The 22650-nt window shown below is 38.2% G+C and overlaps 1 protein-coding gene across 4 annotated transcripts in view; it reads left to right on the top strand.

Moving 5' to 3' along the window:
- The first annotated feature begins 1434 nt into the window (after positions 1-1434).
- The window catches only part of Chrm2 (cholinergic receptor muscarinic 2), a 122971-nt gene continuing 101755 nt past the window's right edge, over positions 1435-22650 (top strand). Inside the window, exons 1-3 of one of the 4 annotated variants that reach the window (XR_012444177.1) lie at positions 1435-1801; positions 2055-2216; positions 3290-6055. The gene's annotated coding sequence lies outside the window, so the exon portion shown is untranslated. Of the gene's footprint in view, positions 1802-1887; positions 1956-2054; positions 2217-3289; positions 6056-14994; positions 15233-22650 lie in introns of those variants that run through there. The other 3 variants (XM_020153583.2, XM_074062314.1, XM_074062321.1) reach the window with 3 other exon arrangements.

Here is a 22650-nt window from a genome sequence, read left to right as displayed (position 1 = left end):
ATTCAGGCACATCAAGGTATTATGGACTTTGGGGGGCTTAGCAGATATAAATAAAGAAAAATGAATGAAATTATGAATTTATTTTCAAAAGAGCACTTAAGGGAGACAAAAAGGACAAGATAGGCTATTTACTACCAAGGACTCAATAGAAACTGAAAATAAGTATGAACAGAACCATCATTACTTTTCAAGAAGATCCTTGAAATTAGAGAGATAGGATTGCAATGCTTTATTTAATCTAGCAATGTCAAGTTTGTGTTAGGTCCTTTTGGTGATATCTGTGACTTAACAGAAAGGGCAGAAACTTTCAGCTATTGGATTTCCATTTATCAATGTTGCCGTACAATGCATCATCTTGATTGTCAGCTGCTCTATAAGTGTTTCATATGGGTGTCTTTTCTCACCAATAAAAATCAGAAATGTCTCCAAAGCATGAAGAGTGTCTTTAGTTATTCTGCATGCCCTTTAACATCCAGCCAAGACCTGGGCATCAAGAATTGAACTGAATTTAATTGGATATATTAAATCAATGTGTCCTTAACTAGCAATTTGTCTCTGTGAGCTAAAAGGTAACGTGTCACATTCTGTGTTGTTCAGTTTAAGGTGTCAACGATTTTTTATTTAATTCAAGTTGGATGTAAGAAAATGCAACCTATAGAATATGTAGTATGTTGATACTATCTTCATATAAGCATGAACTTTCAAAAAAGCAAGTCTTCTCCTTGTCCATGCTTTAAGAACTATCCTACATTGTACCTTTGTCAAATGGTACAATGGTACCCAAAACACATTGAGCACAATTTTTGGAAAGAATTTCTTATTAAAGTAAAGAAATAAAACCCCAAGGATGGTTGAGATACAAAAGTTTGCATCTTATTTTTTCCCTGGGCATCACAAATTCCTCAAAACGCCATAGATATTTTGTAATCTACTTCCCACTACTTGAGCAAAACATGGTCATTGACCCCTGTGTACAATAAGAAAAGAAAAATATAAATAAATAAAACAAAAAACCCTCTCCTTCTAACACATCTGCCAATGTCCCAAAGGAACAATCTGAATAGCTCAGCATGATTATATAATTAGTACAAAATACAGTGCATTTATTCTAATATTTTCCCACCTGGAAAAACTGGGCTTAAGTATCTTCTGCAAACAACAAGCAACACTGCATTCTTTCCAATATGCCATGTCACCTTTGTAGCAATCCTACACTTGCAGGAATGGGGCTTGGTGGGGTGGTGCTGGTGATTGCAAAGATTTTATGTAGAAATTGCAGGTGGAGAGCTGGGCTCTGGGAAAGCAGAAAAGAGCCTGGAGAAAAGGCTGTCATATTTGCTCAGAAGAACCGCCAAATCAGAAAGCAGAGAAGATTTCATTGGAGGAGCTCCTTCAACAGCAACTAATCCTGTCATACTGAAAGAAAATTGTAAATGTTCTCTCCAGAAATTGTTCCCCCATTGCAGCTAATCGAACACAAACGCACGAATACAGACACGCTCTCCTGCTATACCCAAGGCGCGCCTGGCACGGAGACCCTGCTCCAAGTGTGCACACGGACGGACGGACACACACACACGCACACACACACGCCAGCCTGCGGGTTGACCAGACCCTTGAAGTCGCAGATTCCAAGACGAAATCTCCAGAGCGTTGGAATAAGTGCTGTTCCTCCACTCCACCCTACACTAATTACTACTTCCCCAGGCACTTTGGTGAAGAAATGAATCCCGCCCAGGTCGCCTGTACATCCAGATCTCGGTTCTATTTTGGTCTCCAGACTCATCTTCCTGAAAACCAGGTTTGAAAGTCTTATTTGCTTCTTCTTTGACGGTGTGATGTGCAGGGCGGGGGTAGCTTTAATTTAACTCCAGTCTAATCCGCAAGCCGGTCCCAGACTGGTCAAGTGGCCGGGACCTGTGTAGAGTGCACGACTCTGTACGCGCGAGAGCCGGGTATCTCCTCAGAGCCTTTGGTCGACTGTCTCCCCGCCCTCCCCGCCCCACCCCTCGGGTGCCGCGGCGCCAACTAATCTTTTCCTTTTCTCTTGCAAGATCAAGGGAGAAAGCGAGCCGGCGGCTGGCTTTGGACTCTAAGCGGTGCGCAGCTGGCACCCGGGCCAGTCGAACCGGAACCCGCGAGCGAAGGGCTCCTGGTCCTGCCAGTCTCCACCAAATCGCAGCCAGGAGTGGCAAGTGAAGCTAAATCAGAGGCAGGTAAGGGGACCACACTGCCCAATTCTCCCCTTGCCCACGCCAGGGGCCCTGGTAAGGTGTGGTTCTTCCCAATGGGTGTCGAGAGGTCGGGTTTGGGCAATTAGAGGGTGGTCCCTCACACGTGCAGATTTTCCAGTGGAAACTTTCACTCGCGCGGCTTGGAAGGAGGAGAGCGATGGTGGGTCGGGAAAGAAGGGGAAAATGAGGCACAGCTCAAGGCTGGGGCGCTGTTACCACTGTCAGGGAGTCCAAAGGAATGTGGTGAAAAGAGTCTGGGAGCCTCGCTACCTAGCATCGCTCCCTCTTTTAGCGTGACATCCCTCCACTGTCAGAGACCCACCTCTCGGTCACTCCCACCCCCCAACTCCAGATGCCATCATGGAAAAGACAAGGGCAGCTTTGCTTCTCCCTCCCCTCAAACTCCTTTTTGCCCAGGGTCTGACCACGTCCTGTGTGCTTTTGAGGTAGGGGCCCTGCTGTTCCCAGCTCCACACTGTCCCTTGACTTCTCCACCTTTGGAGCAGCCATTTAGGGCGCTGGAGGAGAGAGGTTTGGTGTCGCGGTCGGCGGACCACCGCCAAGGAGCAGTGGGGAATAAGAATGGGGAAAGGTTTCCAGGACAAAAGAGAGAAAAGCCTTCAGCAACCCCATCCTTTTTCTGCTTGGCGCACGAAGAGATCGACTGTCAGCCACTGCTGGGGCACTGGGTCCTAGCCTGGAACCCTTGAGGTCCCAGACAGTGCCTGGGCTTCGCCACCCAACTCACGGTGGGTTCTAGACCATCCCAGCAGGCTAGGGCGACGTAAATAGGGGACCGCTGCGCCCCAGATGTCCTTCACGGTCTGCACTTGCGGACCTCGGGCAATCGCTGCTAACTTGTAGATGGGGAAACCCGCAAGGTGCGGTCCTAGCCTGATGGCAGAAATTCCACCTGTGCACTCTACCCCGCGCCTCTGGGGTGCCCCCAGCGGAGTAGGTGGAGACTTCCCTAGCAGAGCGCGCCAGTAGTGAAAATTCACCCAAATTGTTGACACAAAGTAGGACACACTCCCTCTGCCTCCATCCTTCTCCAGCACCCGCATCTCTACTTCCTGTCAGTAGCGGTGCTCCAGGCTGCTCTGAGCCGCAAAATCCTCCAAGGGAGGATCCACTGACTCGCCAGTCTCTGGCAGTGAAACCAAGGCTTTTGCGTGTATGGAAATACCCGTGGGAGAGTCACTTGGTGCAGAGAGGAGGGAGGAGAGCAGAGAAAACGAAGTGAACTCTTAAGGCAAGTAAAACTGCTCTCTGACATCTCACCCAAGCCGCCCTCTTGTGTCCTTATGTCAGCTCACTGCCATGGCATATCAGTGACTGCAGCCACCCAGGGGTCCAAGTCAGCCTGCCAAGATGGATGCCCCAAGCCCTGCAAGTAAACGGCACCCCCCAGTTCTCAGGCTCCGGAATTCCTCCACAGTTACTTTCTATTTCTCTTTGCTCTTTTCTTCTTACTGTTTTGTTTGTTTTGCTTTGCCTGCTCTTTTCTTACCTCTGAGTGGCAGTGGGTACCTGTCAGCATTGCAGCGTTCAGTCCCTTAATACACAGCTAGAGATAAAATACACTTCCCCATGCTCTGCCACACACCGGCCAGCGCTTGGGGCCACAGCCACTACTTGACAATCCTGGGCTTCTGCAGCCTGGGCCGAGGATACCTCAGTGGCCTTGACCAGGCAAAGAAAAAAGGAGAGTTAGTCTATACTCCAAAGAGAAATTCTGGGTAACCAGAAAGGCCTGTGGATTGGGGATGTGGTGGGGGAGATTCTGGGAAAATGGACCCAGTGCTTTTGCTGTGTGAAACACAGAAGGCTCCTGAGGCTGCAGTGCCTCTGGCTACTATCCCTGTCCTGCCCCACCACTGGTGTCCCTTCTGGAGCCCACCCGCAGGCTGCAGCCTTTTTCTAGCCTGCTTGGGGATGGCCCAGGGCTGCAGTGGGCCAGCACCTCCTTTCACTCCCCACAATGGTGGTATGTCAAATTGAGAGGAGTTTGAAAATGAATCAGCTCATAAACTCCAAATTAAGGAACTCTGAATTGTGCAGCAAAGACCTTCTCATTGTATTTTGCTTACCATCTGTATGTATATATAAATTACTTGATAAACATACGGTAGGATGTATGAGCATTTTCACTGCTAAGCAAAAATAGGTCTGATGATATACTTAAATAGAAACTACTCACAATTAGGCATATGTGTGTTATCTTGGGGGCTAATAGAAAAGGCACTAATGATTGTAGAAATAAAATCAGTTGATTTGGCCGAGAAACAATTGCAAGCTGGAAACTATTAGGCTGCAATTGAGAAACTGGACCTTTGAAACTCTGGTCAAATGAAGGAAGAGTTTTGTGCCAGTGATGGTGCAGCTTTGCGGGCTGGGCAGCTAAAGACTCAAGAAGCAATGTTAATGTCAGATGAGTTTTTATTGTTATTATTAGTAGTAATGTATCTCAGTTGTGGCAATATGATAGCTAAGTAACTCTCCATTGCTTTGCTGAGCTAAATGATAATGCCATTTAAAACTTGAAACTAAAACCTGGATTTTACAAAGGCTTGGAAAAGATGGCCCTCAGTTTATTGTTTGACAGCTCTATGAATGAGGTGCGGTGTAGATCGGGAATAGTTTTAGGACCCCAAATTCAAAGTAGGCTGTCTGACAGATGCTTTGCCTTCTTATAAAAGGAAGACACAATGTTTGTTTATATAAGTGTGTCTGTGGGTGCCTGGAGGCAAATTGGAGTGAGAAAATTGGTGGATTTGAATATACCTATCATAATTCAAATGCAAGAGAACCCAAAGAACATGTTTGCAGCTCTCAACTGACTGCAGAGACAGATGAGGAAGGACTAACCGTTCAAACACAGGTAAAAGTCCTTTTGGAGTGAGTTCCCATGACTCTCAATTTTGAGGTGCAGAGAATGCTATCTTCATATTAAAAACAAAACACATTGCTCTAAATGTGACCCTATCCCCTTCTTTGTCCAGGTAATCCCACAGTCAGGCAGCTAAATGGATGTTCATTGGGTAATTCCCCAATTCCAATCCAAAGCAGCTAGCCCCCACGGCCAGGGGCATAAGAGGGATGGACAGCTCAGAGGTAGCAAGAGAACAGCACAGTCATCAGCCTTCTGGCTGGCAGGGAAAGGAAGTGAAAGCATGAATGATACTGTCATCAGTGGAGAAGAAGCTGGCTAATTAGAAGCCATAGTCTCTCTGACCCACAGCAATGAATAAAGTTAAAGCAAGTGTAAAAGAGGAAAAGGGGGAGAAACAAGAATAGAATGGAAGGGAAATGAAGAGAGAATGGGGGATAAAAACCAAGGGCAAGAATCTGTGGCTGTACCCTTAATAGTTTTGGGTTCAACTTTCACCACTGATGTTGGCCTTTGTTTAGGTTTTTGTGTGAGAGAAATGCCAGTTAGTAATTGTTTTACCCTGAGTACCTGGAGCCCATTCTTAATCTTACTTCAAAAATTCTTCCTTTGTCTCAATAGGAGACTGACAAACATTTTGCCTTATATTTACTTTAAAGGACTGATTTCTTTCATTGAAAGTTACATTTTAGTTGATTCATCATTTTATGATGTTTGCTGTCTGTGCGTTTTCCTCTGTGGATTGCATGTGTCAAATATTGTTAATATTGTCCTTTTGGCTATTAACAACTGACTATCATTCCCTATCATTTGTCTTGACTCTGTTTCCCTTTGGTTCATCAAGCAGATGTTTGGTCTACTGGAGCATCCATTACAGATTGTATATTCTGAGCTCAACTGGGTCTTGTGGTGTTGATGTGTGTCTATCATGTGGGGCAAGGGAAGCAAACCATCTTCCCTTAGAACTGCATTTTTCAGAGTATGTCCTAAATGTCAGGTACTGTCCTAAGCAGCTTATATATATTATCTGTTTCGTTAGTAATTTAGCCTCACAATTGAAGATAGTGCCAGGCACATGTGAGGAATTTATCAAATTTTTGTTGAATCAATAAGTAGATGAATCTATTTTCTCATTTAATCATTGCAACAATCCTACGAAGTAGATGTTATTGTCCTGATTTCACAGAAAGGGAAATCTCCAGTTAGAGGCCCAATATCAATCACACAGCTGATAAGTTGCAACTTCTGGATGCAAATACGAGCTTGCCGGACTGCAGTGCTTGCTCTTATACTGTGATGGCTGGCTCTGTAAACATAGTTTATCACTTGTTTTTCCTGTGTTTAGGGAAAGCAAACCATGTTAGTCTGAGTTCAGTGATGTTCTCCCCATCTGTTCAACTTAACTTTGCAGGTTCTTGTTGAATACTCTAAACTTTAAGCAAAGAATGTTCTATTTAGTCAGTAATTGTCTCTGATGGAGGAAAATAAAAGCACAAAGATTACCTAATGGCAGCTGCTTTGTCCACTTCTAAGATAAAAGGCAAAAGCATGAAATGGAATTTTGGTATCATCCAGTTGAATTCATGATAAGTATTAAAATGGATAAATAAATAGACTTTCCCAAGGGAATTCAGCTAAGCAAGAAGAGTATGGGAACACATATGCCAACTCCCAATCTAGTTGTCTCTTCACTTTGCCATGCTGAATGACTTCCTGTTTCTTTACTGAAATTTTTTGGCTTTCAAGGCTCTGAATTTCATTTATTTCGACTAATTTTATCTAGAATTTATTGTCCACTGCTGCTTAGAAAGGCATAATGTGGCTTTGTGAACTGCTATTAGCAAAGGATAAGGTAGGTTCCATTTGGTTTGCCTTCTTCTACTCTTTATATATTCTTGTCTTACTTTATTTCATTTTCTTCTTTCTTTTTTCACATGTTTAAGCTCCTTTTATACTATGACCTAAATATACAATCATCTTAACTGGTGCTGTTACCATGGTAATGTTTCATGGAAGATAAGGGTACATACTTAAAAATCAGTTTCTTTCATTAGTAATGGAATTCTCTTTCTCCTCCACCCATCCCTGGCTGTCCATACTTTCACTAAATGATGCCCTCTGGTGTTCAAGGACAGGAAGCACATTGGTTTGGCCAGAACAAGGGCATCAGCTTTAGTTGAGAGGAAATTTCAATTACAATTTGAAAATGGACATAAGTAAGAAAGATTTTTAATTAGTATAATTTAAACAAAGATATTACAAGAAGACATTTGCTGCCTGTCTATGTTAAGTGCTGTTACGATGCAGAGTTCTAGAAAGTTATGAAAAAGGGAGAGATGTTTATGTCCTACTCCAATAGGAGACGAAGAAATGCCATTAAGAAACCTCTGGGAAAAGATTCTAATGGAATATTCTGTATGTATAAGGCTTTAAGGCTTTAAAATGACAGTCTTTTATCTTTAGAATGGGAACATTTTCTTTCCAGGAAATACTTAGAAATTTGACTCTTACTCTATATGATTGTATATGTGCTAACATCAATTTATTCATTATTATTAATCACTAATGACATGACAAAGTAGAAATGACACCGGTATGCTACAAGCATCTTTTCTTTCTTTCTCAGTCCCAATTCTATTGCCACTCTCTAGTTATAAACCAGATCTACCTCTGAGACTTCTCTAGAATTCATCACCTCCTCTCCACTGGCAGATCTTTTTCACACCTTTAGAATATCTCACATGAACTATGACCAGAGCCCCATGTTTCAAAGTGATCTTGCATCTTCCATCTTTTTCTACTGCAGTCTAATTCTCTCACTGCCAGAATGACCTTTCTAAAATTTGAATCTGAAGGCATCATTCTCTTGTTAAAAATTCTTCAGAGTTTTTGTAATTGTTTAGGATAAACATTGAAATCAAACCCCACACGAGAGCTTCTATAGTTGAAAGCCGTGTTACCAGCCATTTCTTCATTCCTCTACTGCACAAGGACAGAATGCACACAAATAGCTTAGTGTGAATGATGCAGGGCAAATGTTAAATAGATATTAGCCAATATATTCCTTTTCTTTTGTTCCCTGCCTCTTTTCCTTCTTTCTCTTCATGTAAATTATTATTGCTACTACTATACTAATAAGAAATGATAAGCAGCATGCTTATTATTTTATATATGCAATCAATATAGTAATAATGTGACATTGTTGACAATATTAACAGAAAAGTGTTTTTGAGGGTGAAGACACGCATGGGTTTCATTTGTATTTTGAAGAGTTCTGTGGATTTGGCTAAATTCTTTTCCTGGATTTTAAACTAAATTATTTACAAAATAAAACTGCTGGGTGTGGGAGTGGGGTGGTGGGGGTGGTTGGGAGAAGTGGCCCAAACAATATATACACATATGAATAAATGTAAAAATAATAAAAAAAATAAAACTGCTAGCAACTTAGGTGATTTTATCTGGTGCTGATAATACAACTACAATTTGAACTTGTTAGAGACAAAGATGAAGGCTACTGCAAGAGTAGGGGCCATATTTTTATAAATGTGCATTTTTAGTTTATTAGCAGAAGGGAGCTTTAATTTTAAGAGCTATCTGACATTCATTTTTCCTAAGTTTTTGCAGAGATGTTTTTAACCCATAAATATTCATAGTCCTTTTTCCATTTTATTGTATCAAAGAAGCTATAAACATCTTTATAGGCTAAATATTAGTTCAAGTTGAGATTTTCAGCACATGGATAATGGACCAGCAAAAACAAAACTGAAGATCTGCATGTCTAAGATAAATGAAAATAATAAAAGTTGTGCTAATGGGGTGGCCTTTTGAAGCTATCTGTATTTATTGAACTCAGGAAAGAAAGACCTCTCTTTTCAGAGGCTGAGAATCCCGTATTCCCTTGAGTGGTGACCTCTAGACAAAAATGTACACACTGTTTCAACAGTCAATATTCGTAGTCCATGCTTTGAATAACAAAATTCTGTATTAGTTAAATCACTACTATCTTCAAAGTCTTTAAATGAAATTAATTCACAGGTCTAATATCTAGAATCCTGTATTCCTCTAGCAAATATTATGAGTCAGTAAGTTAGGGGTGACTCCCAGGAATCCAGATTTTTAATGAGTACCTGACATGATCCTGCAGTGAGTAATCACAGGAGACATTTAAAATAATGACAGAATGATAAATTGGAACCTAACGGCATTGAAGAAGAGAGCAGATAGGATGCTCAACTGGAATGTTTCTGCCAATATCCTGTGAGTTTTCCATTCCTGTGTGGGTCATTAATGCTAAGTTAGAGTGCGCAGTATGGCCTTTTTGCTTTCTTAGGCAGATTCTAGGGGGAGTGATGAATAACAACACAGGAGGACACCACGGGGCAAAGATGCTCCTCTTCCACTTTAAGTGAAACCTACATGTTTGTTCTTTAAGATGGGGCAGAGCTCCATCTACCTACCTCATGACTTTAGAGTTAGCCCTGGCCATTTAAGAAATAAGCACTTCATTTCTTCTCTAACCCTTCTTTCATTTGTTCCCTTTCATAATCCTACTCAGACTCATCAACACCTTCCTAGACTATAAATATTTTTGTGATTCCAAAGTTCCTTTGTTCTGTATGATGCCCTGTGTAGGTTTGCACAGCTACTCTAGCTGAATTAACCACCTGATATTCTTCTTCTCCTTCTTCTTCTTCCTTTCTCCCAGCCCTAGGGGAGGAGTTAATGAAAGTGAGGGAAGTGTCTTCAAAGTTGACATTGGACTTTCACATTGCAAAATACTGGTGCACTGTGATGATCCTAAGTAACAGACTGATATAAAATACTTCCTCTAAGAATAGGAATGCTCTCATATTGTTCCCCACGTTATTGTTCACTCTTAATCACAAAGACCATTTTATGCCAAGCCAATAAAAGAGTAATGGAGGAAGGAGAGCCTCTTTTTTTAAAAATTAACTAACTGCTAAGAAGCTCTTTATAGTGGCAAAGGTGAGATCTAAAGAATTACCTGAAGGCTGATTTTTGTCACTTTTCATAAAAACTAAGCACAGAACTATTTCATTGATAGGAGAATAAAAATAATTTTCAGACTCAATTTTATATTCTTGAACTTGATAAAAATTTCCTAGTACTCCTTAGTACAGTTACAGAGATCAGAGGCCTACCATAACGTGTATGAAAATGGGGAAATCATGCTTTGTGGTCGTTGGAGAGCACCAGGGCATTTGGTTTTATTTCAGGGAGAAGCAAAAGAGTGATCTGAGGGAAAAATATGTTTTCCAGATAGCCTGTTGGGTTTATTTATTTACTTCTTTGCCTTATTCCCCAAATTACTTTTCTATTACATTGTTTCAGTTGAGCAGACAGCTATGTCTTGACATGTAAGCCTAAATATTATGTACTTATTTTTTGTCCTTTTTACTGAGTGCTGAAAATACTGAAGGAGAGGCAAGCATGGATGATGTAAGTTTAATTACTGTTGTAATTGTTGTTGCAAGTGGGTGTCATTCAAAGGTAAACAGGGAGTCCCCGTTTTGGTTTTATTTTAAAATGAGCATGACTAGATATTTTCTGTTTACTACAAATCTCCATGTCAGGGGAAATTTCAGAATTGTGAATGACATATTCTTCTGGTGACAACAATAATAACAAAACAAATCTCCAAACCAACCTAAAACAAAACAACCAAAAAACCCTGTGAAACAGCAGCTGCTGTTTCTTGCACCTACAAAACTTCCAGATCTCTTCCATTCCTTTGCATATATTGTCCCTATATCTTATGCCCACCATATGTGGTACCTGTTTGCCATTTTATATTTCTAAGTCTAGAAATTGGAGCTTTTTGACACTAAATAAAGAGAATTTGTGGCTTTGGGCATCAGTTCCACATATAAGGTCAAAGAGTAGTTTTGAAACAATTTTTTTTGTTTGTTTTGTTTTGCTTTGCTATACCACAAGGAGCTTTTTAATGAGGATATCCTATTACATTATTTAACATCTAATTCTGATAAAGCCAAAGAAGAGTAAAGGGAAGAAAAACAGACATAAGTCTCATTTGCAATCAATGTTCAGAAAATGATGAAAGGCAGAGTTCATGTTAGAGGTAGGTGAGGCTCAGAACCACACCGTTTTGGCCACTAGCTTGGCTGAGTTCAATTTTTATACCTTACATTTGGAAGTGCTGAATCCCTAAGAGTCCCCTGGGAGTCTTTCTAGGTACAGAGGTAGAAGGAGTCTCAGCAAGGTTTCCACAAATATGGAATTTCCTAGGCATAAAATATGATTTCATGGCTGTTTATTAATATATATATACATATATATTTCAGTTGACTAAGACAATAGTAAGTATGGGTAAAGTATTATTATTTCATCTCTTTCTATTTCATGCAGTTGTATCTATTCCTTTTCTCTGCAAAGCAATTGCTATTACCTTATGTTAACCCCTGCATTAAAAATATAAAAACAAAAGGCCAAAGGACCTGATAGTTTCAAGAAGATTAATGGTGTCCCGTTTACATGACCATTGTCAACACTATGTTTTTATGTTCCAAGTCTCCTAAGAAGCACTTAGTGTCTATTGGTAAATGGTAATACCAGCTAATTTTTTTTACAATTAATTGAAAATTCACACTCTTACATTTCAATATCAGTCAATATTTTTACATACTGACACTTTTAATCAAGGATTATCTTTCACAAGGGAGCCACAACAGGGCCCTAATTAATTAAAGTGATAATTACTCCTCTCTCCCTTGAAATTTGTTACTTACATAATATGTTCTGCAGGAAATTCACATCTAGCTTTTCTCTTTAAAAGTCCCCTATTTATAAGAAGATTTCTTGGCCTCTATCTCTGCAAGAATTTTCTGAAAATTCAAATTATTTTTATTTTTTTTAGCAGTGATAGAGAAAAGAGGTCATATTTATTTTTCAGCAAGTTTCCATATTCGAACAAAATGACATCTTTCTATCATTGAAGTGTTCAGATCAAATCCCAGGGGCTATTTTCATGGAAGAAAGAGAGGTTGTCAAGCGTCTCCTCTCTGATGTTCACTAGCTTATTTTAGCTTCTTTATCACAATGCAAGTTTCCATGGTCCATTCCTCTTGGATCTGCTTTCCATTTCCTAATCCACAGCTACTTAATTGCTCCCACCTCTCTGTAGCTTTTTCAGTACATAAGGTTTGTTATTATTTTCAGTTTAGTTTAGCCCTATTATGTTGGTAGACACTGAATCCAGATTGTTGCCCATAATTGGCAACCCTGCTTTCTTCTCTTTTAAAATAGGTATTGCTCCTTTTCCTATGTTTTGGCAGCTGTTAGTGTTTGAGATGCATTTTCAGAAATAATTGATGGTGACTCTAAATCCATGAGGTGATTTTCTTAAGACCTAGCTATGCTGATCATTGAAATTCCTGCACCATAGATTGGTCAGAATTTCTAAAATTCATTCCTGTTTGCATCTTTTAATTAAAGTAGTGTGATTTATTTATCCTACTTGCAGCAAATACTTGAATGCATTTTAAAGAATTATTTCTCTTAAATCCATCAGCTCTTACTTTTCTAAAAACAAAAATGATATGAAACTTCATGCCAACATGTCAGCTATCTAAATTCAAAATGAGTTTTGTTTTGCTTTGTTTCAATGTATAATCATTGAAAGACAACTTTTCTTGTTGCATTAGTTTTTTTTAAAAACCTTTATGTTTTGGAGCAGTTTTAAGTTCAAAGCAAAATAAAGTGAGAGGTAGAGAGTTCCCATGGATTCCCTATTCCCCACACACCCAATGGCCTCTCCCATGATCAATATATCCTAAGAGAGTGGTCCATTTTTTACAGATTATGAATAAGCTATCAGGAACTATCACTCAGAGCTCATAGTTCACATTCAACTTCCTTCTTGGTGTTGTACAATGTATGGAGTTGAACAAATGTATAATATGTATCCACAACTCTAATATCATAAAGTGTTTTTTTATTGCTCTGAATATACCCCATGTTCCACCTATTTATTCAGTCTTTCTCCCTAACTCCTGACAACCACTACTGGTTTCTTTTATAGTCTCCACAGTGTGGCCTTTTCCACAGTGTCATATAGACGAAATCATATGGTTGTCTTTTCAGACCAGCTTTTTTCACATAGTGGTATCCATTTAAGTTTCTTCCACATCTTTTCTTGGCTTGACAATTCATTTTGTTTTAGAGCTGAGTAATTTTCTGTTGCACTGGTTTTTCTTTGAGATTAAAAAAAATTTCCTCATTCCTTTAAGTACATTTTAGCAAGACATCGGAGAAATATTTTACTCTGACCATGCATAAAATATTATTTTATTCTTGTAGTGGATTTTCTTTCATCTTTCATTTCTTTATTCTTAAATTCTAGAACTTTCCAACAATAGCCACAAAATTCATGTTCAGAGTATTATAATTTGCTTTTTATTCTTTCTTTAACAAACCCTAACCCTATTTCAGTACTTAGTGAGAAAAGAGCATTGCTACTTAGCATTTTCTGGTTTTTATTTAACTATTTCCTCACTGTTGTATTTTTTTACAGGATATCTTTTATAATTCAGACAATAAGATCTGACTTATCAGATCATCCCTCTCCTTGAAGGATTTAAATGGTTTGTTTACCCAGTTTTGACAACTCTTCTAGTCCCTTAAGTCTAAATTCGAGAAGGGGGGAATGGAAGGATACCACTGAGCTATTTCTTTAACATTTCTTTTTCTCAATTGATCTCTCAAAACTCAGCAGCCTTGGTCCTAGAAACCTAAATAAAATACCATACTATGAAAGATTATAAATCTTGATTTGTGTAACAGGCAGAAGTAAGAAAAGGCCTAAGAGGTCACTCACTTAGAGTGACCATCCCTCTGGGATGGGCCCTCTTCTCTATTCTCCGTCTTTAAGCAAATTGATTTTGTTGATATATTGGTCTAGTCATCCCAGCTATGTAGACATGGACTTTGTACTGGGTACCTAATGACACCCACTTCTTTAACTTGACTTTTAACATCTTCACTTGGGCCTACATTTATCTTAGCCTCATAGTTCACATGCAACTCCTTTCACAGTGGAATTATCATTGATACTCTCTGTTTTCATTGGAAGAAATCTGCTACATAAGACAGGATTTGCCTTGTTTTCTTTTTTTTCCTTTTCTCTTTCTCCTCCTTCTTCTGAACGTTTGATGCCTACCTCTGTTCTTGGCACAAAGAAGAACTCAATAAATATTATCTAATAATGATTTTATACCACTCGTCTGCTAGGAATACCAAATTATCTTTTTCTGAAATACTTCAAATAAACTCTTTCTAGGTAAAATTTTGCTTTCACAATAAGTCCTCCCTTCTGACATATTTTCCCACTTTTGAAACCAGCACTTTATCAAATCTTAGTAAAATTTTCTCTGGGCTTCCCTTGTAGGCATATGGTAGTATTATTTTGTTTAAGCTAAATCTACTCTATTTCAAGCACATGAACTTTTAAAGGAAACAAAATTTTTTCAGTTTTTGTATATAAAATACATATTGAAAGAAATTTATATATATAAGTAAATATATAGAGAATATATATATAAAAATGTTAGCCAGTGATAGATCATATATGATTTAAGCAGATTGTTTTTCCCATATTAGACTTAATATTACTTTCTGTCTTTCTTGATTCTATTTAAAAGATACATGGCCAAAGATAAAAAATAAATTTTCATCATGAAACTGTGTACTGTTCTGGACAACTTGCCATATGATAGCCTTCATCATAAATTTGGAGTAATCATTCATTTATGCTTCTATTTCTTGATTCAGCAAATAGTTGTTGAGCATGTATTTTGCTCATAAAACTGTGCTTGTGCTCCAAGTTATCTCTCCTACCCAGCCCCCTCTCTGTCATCACATACCAGCAGGGGAAAGAGAATGACTTTACACAAATGCCCTCTTTCACCTACTGTAATATATAAGGGTTGGCATTTCCCTTCAAACAGCATTGCTGCAATGTAAGCAGCTATCGTGGACCGTGTTCCCTAGCACAGGGAGTCTTTTGCTACTTCATGTCCTGTGGAGCTCAGAAAGCAAAAGTTTCAACATTTTTCCCTGTCTTAAGGCTCAGGTATGTTCCAGATGGTGTCAGACAGTATAAAGTAGTGGTAAAATATATCAATTTTAAGGATCAACTTATCATTATTAGTTTACCTTTTTTCAGTCATCTTCATAGATCGAGGATTTAGTGGGGTGTTCAACATTCTCTACTTTACTACCCTCATTTTTCAGTTAAGGAAACCGTGACCAAGAAACAGCAGTGGGCTTATGATCTGTGATCTGAGGTGATAAAGCAAGGGTTTGGAGTCTGACCATTCAGATGCCCAACCCATTATCAATTCTATTCCATAATGACTATCCTCATGGAATGTTCCTCCTAATTATTTTTAATCTTAGAATTTAATATGTTCTGAGAAAAATCTGATTCTTTAACACCTCCTTCTTTTTTTTTTCCTGTGAGGGGCTTCTTGATACTTTACCAGAGGATCCTGTGACTTAATAATAATATTTTTGTTGGAAGTGTTGAGTTTTAAAAATGAGAGATTTCAAAACTTTAACATCGATATGAAATGGCACCAACCCATTAGAACATGTGTTGGCCATTTTATCATTCTCCTGAGTCCTACTGAAAATCAATCCTGGTTCAAAGAGCTACTTTAATCTTGAAAGTAGTAGTTCAACTTTTTAGAGATTTTAGGGATATCATCTAGTCATTTTTACTACTGAATTTCATGTAAATAATCAGGGTTTTTATTAATAACTGTAATATCTACTTGGACCAATGTTTTTAAAAAAATATCAATGCATATAAGAAGAAATTGACCTAACCTTTTAACTCTAGCTAATCAAGAATAATTGAAAACTAATTAGACAATATCTTTATTTCTGGAGATATGTGACAACTTCAAAAAGCAGAAGCAAATATGATGGATGAACCCTTTTCCAAAACCACATCAAACTACTTTTTCTCTGCTTTCTTATTTCATAAGGTCATTAGGAGACTCTGTTATCACATCTACAGCCAAATTACAAAAATTTTCCATGCAGTGTCTTTAGAGCAAAAGCGACAATTTGGGAAGCTGTATTTTAATGTAATCTCTTCTAATTCTGTCAATGTATTTTTCTTCCAAATAGCAGATTACTTCATCCTGAAGTTCTGATAACCATAAATGTAATCAGCTTTCCTACAAATCTTTTCAAAATGAATGCCAATTTTTTTGGTTGTCTTTTTGCTTTGTTTTACATCAGGGAACAAGAAGAGGAGAAGCAGTTGGTAGTGAGTTGAGGAATTGCTGTTGTCTGGGGCATTGAGAATTTCATGGTCCAGAGAAATTCACAGTGAGGTGACAGAAAGCTCTCTCAGACCACTGACACTCACACTGGGAACGTGATGTGCTCCTGGGGAATGTTGGGAAGGCACTTGCAAAGCTATTTTAAGAGGCGTTTGGAACTGTGAGAGGACAGGGTAGCATATGAGGACATGCCAGAAGCCTTGTTTGTAAATACTGTATTCTCTTTAAGGTTTACTCAGTGGCAAAATCAAAAAAGGATGGTTTGCCAGGAAATAAAGCTGCTTATCTTGAATCACTTGAAGAGAATTCCACACTCAATGAAGACTGAAAATTAAAATTGTAATGTTTCAACAAATGACAGGAAATCCATTTTTCTCTGTTTGTTCTGTGTCTTTTATGTGGGTTTCCAAATTTAAAAGTTAGCAGGTGCCATTAGTTGGTACCAGGAATCTATTAGAAGACAGATAAGACTTTTGACTTCAGAGAAACTCTATTCAAAGAGACACAAAGATAATTTGCCTCTACAATTTTATGAAAATGCTTCATTCATCTTCATATAGGCCTAGAGGAAAAAAGATTTAGATGGGAATGGAAGTTCTTCTAGACAGATTTGGTCCTTGACAATGGAATAAAGGAGAAACAAAGGGGACTTTAGAGTTTCCCTGCTTTCTTGGTTTGTACAAACCCCAAGGATTCCAGAGAATTAGGGCACAGTTTGTTTGAAATGACAAGCAGGTTTTGGAAGCTCCCTTCAATTCCACCTCTACCTAGAAAAATGACCTAATTTTTTAGTAACATATGTATATACACATAAAGAAGGTATTTGTATTTAAAACTAAAAATATTCATCATTGATGTTTGTATCATTTCCATTTTGTAATTCTGCATTTTAAAGCTTAGTTTTCTGTCTTCCTGCAGTGTTCAGTCAGTCAGTTACTGTATAGAAAGCATATTTAAGTGCTTTATAAGGAATAGCTATTACACATATATTTATATATATGTATTATATATGTATATATATACATATATAATATATATTATATATATTTATATATATATGTATACACATACACACATATGGTTATTATGCTTCATCATTTATTGCTACACAGTTAGACACATAGGGGTACTCTGCTAGACGTGTAGGATTCATAGATGATTTATCATAATTCTGCTCCTTACAGTCTGGCCTGAGATACAAGGTGAGGAAAACTGATTTACAAAATATGACTGCTATACTACAGTCTTTAATACTCCTGAACTCACAGAGGAGATGTGGGACTGACCCAGCCTAAATTCAGTTTAATAAAGCACTAAAGAGTAAGTAGGGTTTTCCTGCATTGATGGCGAGGAAGAAGGATCTATCAGCAGAGGGTACAGCATGGACAAAAGCATAAGAATGGAACATTTCAATTCCCGCATATTATTCACACAGTCTAGGGTAAGTTTCAGAACATGTGATGCAAAATGGAAGATGCAAATTGGGCATTCTCATGAAAAGTCAATAAGTCATTCCAGAGGTCTAAACTTTTTCTGTTGGCTACGATATGCAAAATCTTTCATCTCCTGGAAGCATTTTATCTAAGTTACATGTGCTTTCATTTGATAGTCACCAAGGAAGGTAATAGAAAAACTGAGTAGAACCATGACAGAAAAGATTGCTTAGATTAAGCAAGTATGCTGTACTAAGAAAGAGTGGACCCATGAAAACATAGAATAACAGTTCTCTATGAAACAGTTCATTCATCATTCTTAACCTCAAATGATGTGGGCTGGTTGTTCATTTGTTTGGTTGCGGTTTTGGTTTTTAAAGTTTTTATTAGTATATGATAGCTATACAGTGGGTTTCACTGTAACATTTCCAGCTTTGGATAGAATGGTAGGTCCATTCTTATGTGTATTCTGAAGCAATTGAGCAGGGCACTGAAGGAAGAAAATGCACCCCACTGCTCTGGACCCCTCCTTGAGAAGTAGGTTCCACTAGTACACAATGCCGCTAGTACACACTAAAGAATAACATTGCGTAGTACAAAAGCAAGGTGGGTGAAGCACGATGTTCCAGGATCCTGCGGTATGAATCAGAGAGAATTGATTTCCTATGGAGGTGCTAACTGAGAAATCATGTGTTCTCTTGTCTTACAAGCATACCTAGTAAAACACATGTCTCAATTTGGACTGTGTTGGATTTCCACTCTTAAACAGTTATAATTGCATGTAAATTTATGGCTCAAAACTAATGATTCATTTTAAAATGTTACAATTTTCAATACATTAGTATATGTATCATCTCATTCTATTTTGACAAAAAAACAAAAGGTGGTAATAATGAATTGAGGAAATCAGAATTATCAATCTTAGATGACTCATCCAAGGTGATACAGCTCAAATGAGAACGCAGGATGCCCAACTCCCACTGCATTGTATTTTCATCATTCCTCACAGAAATTACACTGTGTCATTGCCAGAATCTCCTGAACTTACAATAAAAGATAACCAACAACTCATCTATGATAAATCCTCTAGGTGAGTAATGCAGAAGTTAATTAGGTGTGATGAGCCTAAGTTTTTCTCGAGTCAACTAACCCTCAAAAAACAGAATTTCACTGTTAAACTCCAAACCTCACTGACCCTGCCTCACATAAATTATTTTACCTCCCTCCTGAGGAGAAACCAAGTGTGAGACTGAAAAAGAAGAATAAGTCTCTGCTGCTTGATCTCTATGAAGCCATTCTCCTTCTGGGGATACAGAGAACTTTTAAAAAACCTATTTTGTTTGTAAATACCTTGTGATCTAATGTGGTCCCCCTTATCTGAAGAAGCAGATGTACTATGAAAATTTATCTGTCCTAGGAGGTGATTTAATGGCTACACTTGATTCATTGAGACAACACTAGTTTGGGAATCTTTGGGCAGGCAGGGCTAGAAGAACACTGCCTACAGGAATTATGTTCTACAGAGTAGAACATAAAATTCCTCCTGTGAACCCTAAAGGGAGCTCTCTGGGACTCCCCAGTAGATTCCACTTTCTTCAAGGCCATGTTAACCATTCTAGTTCTCTTTTTCTCCCTTACCTTGGCTCTGCTACATCGGTGGCTCTGTTCTGCTGGATTTAAACAGGAGGATTTTACCAGTAAGCTGTCATTCCTCACAGAGAAGCAAAGAAGCAAGTCATAGCTTAGTCCACGGTCCCCTAACATGAAACCTATGAAAGATCTTACTGTGCTAGATAGGAACTAAATTCCCCTCTTCCTTGTGATTCCTGCTAAATGTACACATCCCTGCCATGTCTGTATGGGGGAAAGAAGAGAAATGATATCTCTGAAAACCTTCCTGATTTAACCCTTGCTTCAGCCTAGAACAAACAGTTGGTCATGGCGTTGGAAGCTGTGGGGATTCAGTGAGAAATATTTTAGCTGGTTTTCAGAAAAGAATTATAGATATAAAAGGAATCACATTTTTCTCATGTCACACCAAACATCAGCATTACTCAGTCTTCTGGGTAAACAGTCTCTGTGGTAGGGAATGAATTTTGAGAAATGAGATATTAGCATTTCCTGATCATGCCTCAGTTTCCCATTATTTAACATTATGTATAATCTGTTTAATTTTCTCTAGTGGAGAAACTATGAAAGTTATTCCTGTTAATACAATGACTTGGGAACTTGCAAAGGAATGTGGGTGTGATTATACCAGTTACAAGTAATTATCTATTTGAAAAAGAATTTTCCAGTCCTATAGGCCAATTTGTAGTGATTCCATTTTTTCAAAATAATTGCTCTTAAATACTGGTACAATATTCAATATTGATGGAGAGGTGTGTTCTGAAGGGAAAGTCTGGTGTTATGGTAGGTTGCATGCTAAACTTTTATTGAATGGTCTTCTGTATGTAGCTTTAAGTGCTCTGGTGGAGCCACTTTTTTAGGTGACTTCAAGCCCCTCTTGAACTGAGGAAGAGAATGGCTGATTTACCCTGTTTAACTTTTACTGCCTTCACACTTTTGGATCTACTTCTCTCTTTACAATCTTGTGAGATTGGCATTGTTACTGATTTCCAGGTGAAGAATAAGAAACCTTAAGAGTTTACCCAGTCTCAATTTCAAGTATATGACAATTTTTCCAACTCAAATATACCACACTTTTGAGAACAGGTAAGTCTCAGAATATCATCCAATCCTGAAACTTCTTCATTACTCTAATGGATAATTCCTTTTCTGTACTTCTTACTTTGTGAGGTTATTTATGGATCAGGAGAAATAAATTTGAAACCATTTTGTAAACAAGTGCTATACACATGAAGTGTATTAAAATTACAAACACTATTAACAATGATTTAGATTTAGATAAAACCTCCAAGTATGTTTCTTTGATTGGTTTAGCCATACAGTGCTATTACAGGGATGCAATTTTCTCTCTGTTGGACATATTTTTAAATTATATTCCTTGTCTTGATAGACTTAACTTCTTACTCCCTTTAAGTCCAGAGACATTTCACAAACATGAAGCAGAGGCATGAGATCTAGACTGCCTTCTCTTGTAACTAGGATTCCCCAGGGAAGAATAAATACTTCTTCCTGCTTTAGCAGATCTTACCATATCCAGCTGTTCCTATTTATTTTCCATCTATGTCCAGTATGAACCTTATGATTAATTTTTGGGTATTTTTCTAACCTGGGGCCATATGTTAAAGTTATTACCAAATTATCAAGGAAATTCCTTCAAATTGAGATAATATGTTCCTAATCTTGAATAGACTTAAGAAATGTCTAATTGCATTTAATATGATTTTCTTTAAGTGCTCACTGATGTCTTGCTGAGATGGATTGGAGAGGAGGTAACTGAACTATAACCTAAGGAAAGTTGTGGACGAATGGCCTCAGAACCATGATGTTACCTTGACACTGTTTCACCTCTCTGCTCTGACACAAAGCCAATGTACTGCTGTGTATGTGCAAAAAAATAGCTGATATATTGATCATATAATCTGGGGGACATATAGCTGAACAGGAAGTATTCTGTGGCCATTGGCTACCTTTCAAATTAAGTAGTTTTCCTTTGCAGAATCCCCAAAGAATGTCAGTACTCAAAAGGAAATTGCCATGTTCTGCAGTAGTGAGAACTTGTGACTCAGAGGCAGCAAGATCATGAATAGAAACAGTCTGTTTACCAGGGTGTTCTAGGGAGAAGCCCCAGAAGACTGTCTTCATTCCAATGGCCAGAAACCAGGGCCTGTGCTCTGGTTAGTAATAGAACTGTGGTGTGGAGGCGTATGGTCTGAAGAGAATGCAAGACTTGCCTCTCTGGTTTTACCCACCATCAATGGTTCTATCCAAAGACATAGTAATTTATAGCAATTAAAATTGTCCTTTATTAAATATATGCTAAATACATATATACAATGATGCTTAGTTGTAAAATGAAACTTGCTGCTCCTTCCTCTTGCACTTGTCCTCACTCTGTCTCCTTGGCTTTCTTTATCTTAGCAAATGGAACCACTATCTACTAATTTGTGAAGTTTAGAAATGTAACACTCATTGCTTTTAAAAGAACTTTTAAATTTTAGCATAGATTTTGAGTTACAGCAGAGAAAGAGCAGAAGGTTCCCATACACCTATCACATAGTTTCCTCTGTTAAGATCTTGCTTTGGTATGATACATTTGACAGTGCTGAACCAAAATTGATATATTATTAAGTAAAGTCTCTACTTGATTTTATATATATATATATATATATATATATTTTTTTTTTTTTTTACCTAATGTCCTTTCTTGATTTGAGATCCCCTTCAGATACCACAAAAAATTTACTCGCTCTGCTTAGGCTCCTAGACACTGACAGACTTTCTTTGCTTTAGATATCTTTGAGGTGCGCCGGCCAGAAATGTTGTAGAATGTCATCAATTTTGGCTGGTCTGATGATTTTCTTATGATTAGAACGGGGTTATAGGGTTTCAGGAAGAAAGACCCAGGACACATGCTATCCATTTGGCTTACCACTGATGGTGCTGAGATCCATCACCTGGAGAAGGTTCTATTTGCCCTGCCTCATTTGATTCTTCACAACCTTCTCTCATTATGGTGGGACTGGAAATTCTCCCCTCTCCAGTATCATCTTAAGCTACTGGATAAAATGTGGATTTTATCCACGTTTATTTGTCTTGGACACGATAAGTCCTTTCTTGTTTTCAGGCTTCTGCTT

The sequence above is a fragment of the Castor canadensis genome, chromosome 2 (assembly GCF_047511655.1).
Source record: "Castor canadensis chromosome 2, mCasCan1.hap1v2, whole genome shotgun sequence".
Classification (NCBI taxonomy): Eukaryota; Metazoa; Chordata; class Mammalia; order Rodentia; family Castoridae; genus Castor; species Castor canadensis.
Note: the sequence above shows the minus strand (reverse complement) of the source record. Positions and strands in the feature narration are given on the sequence as shown.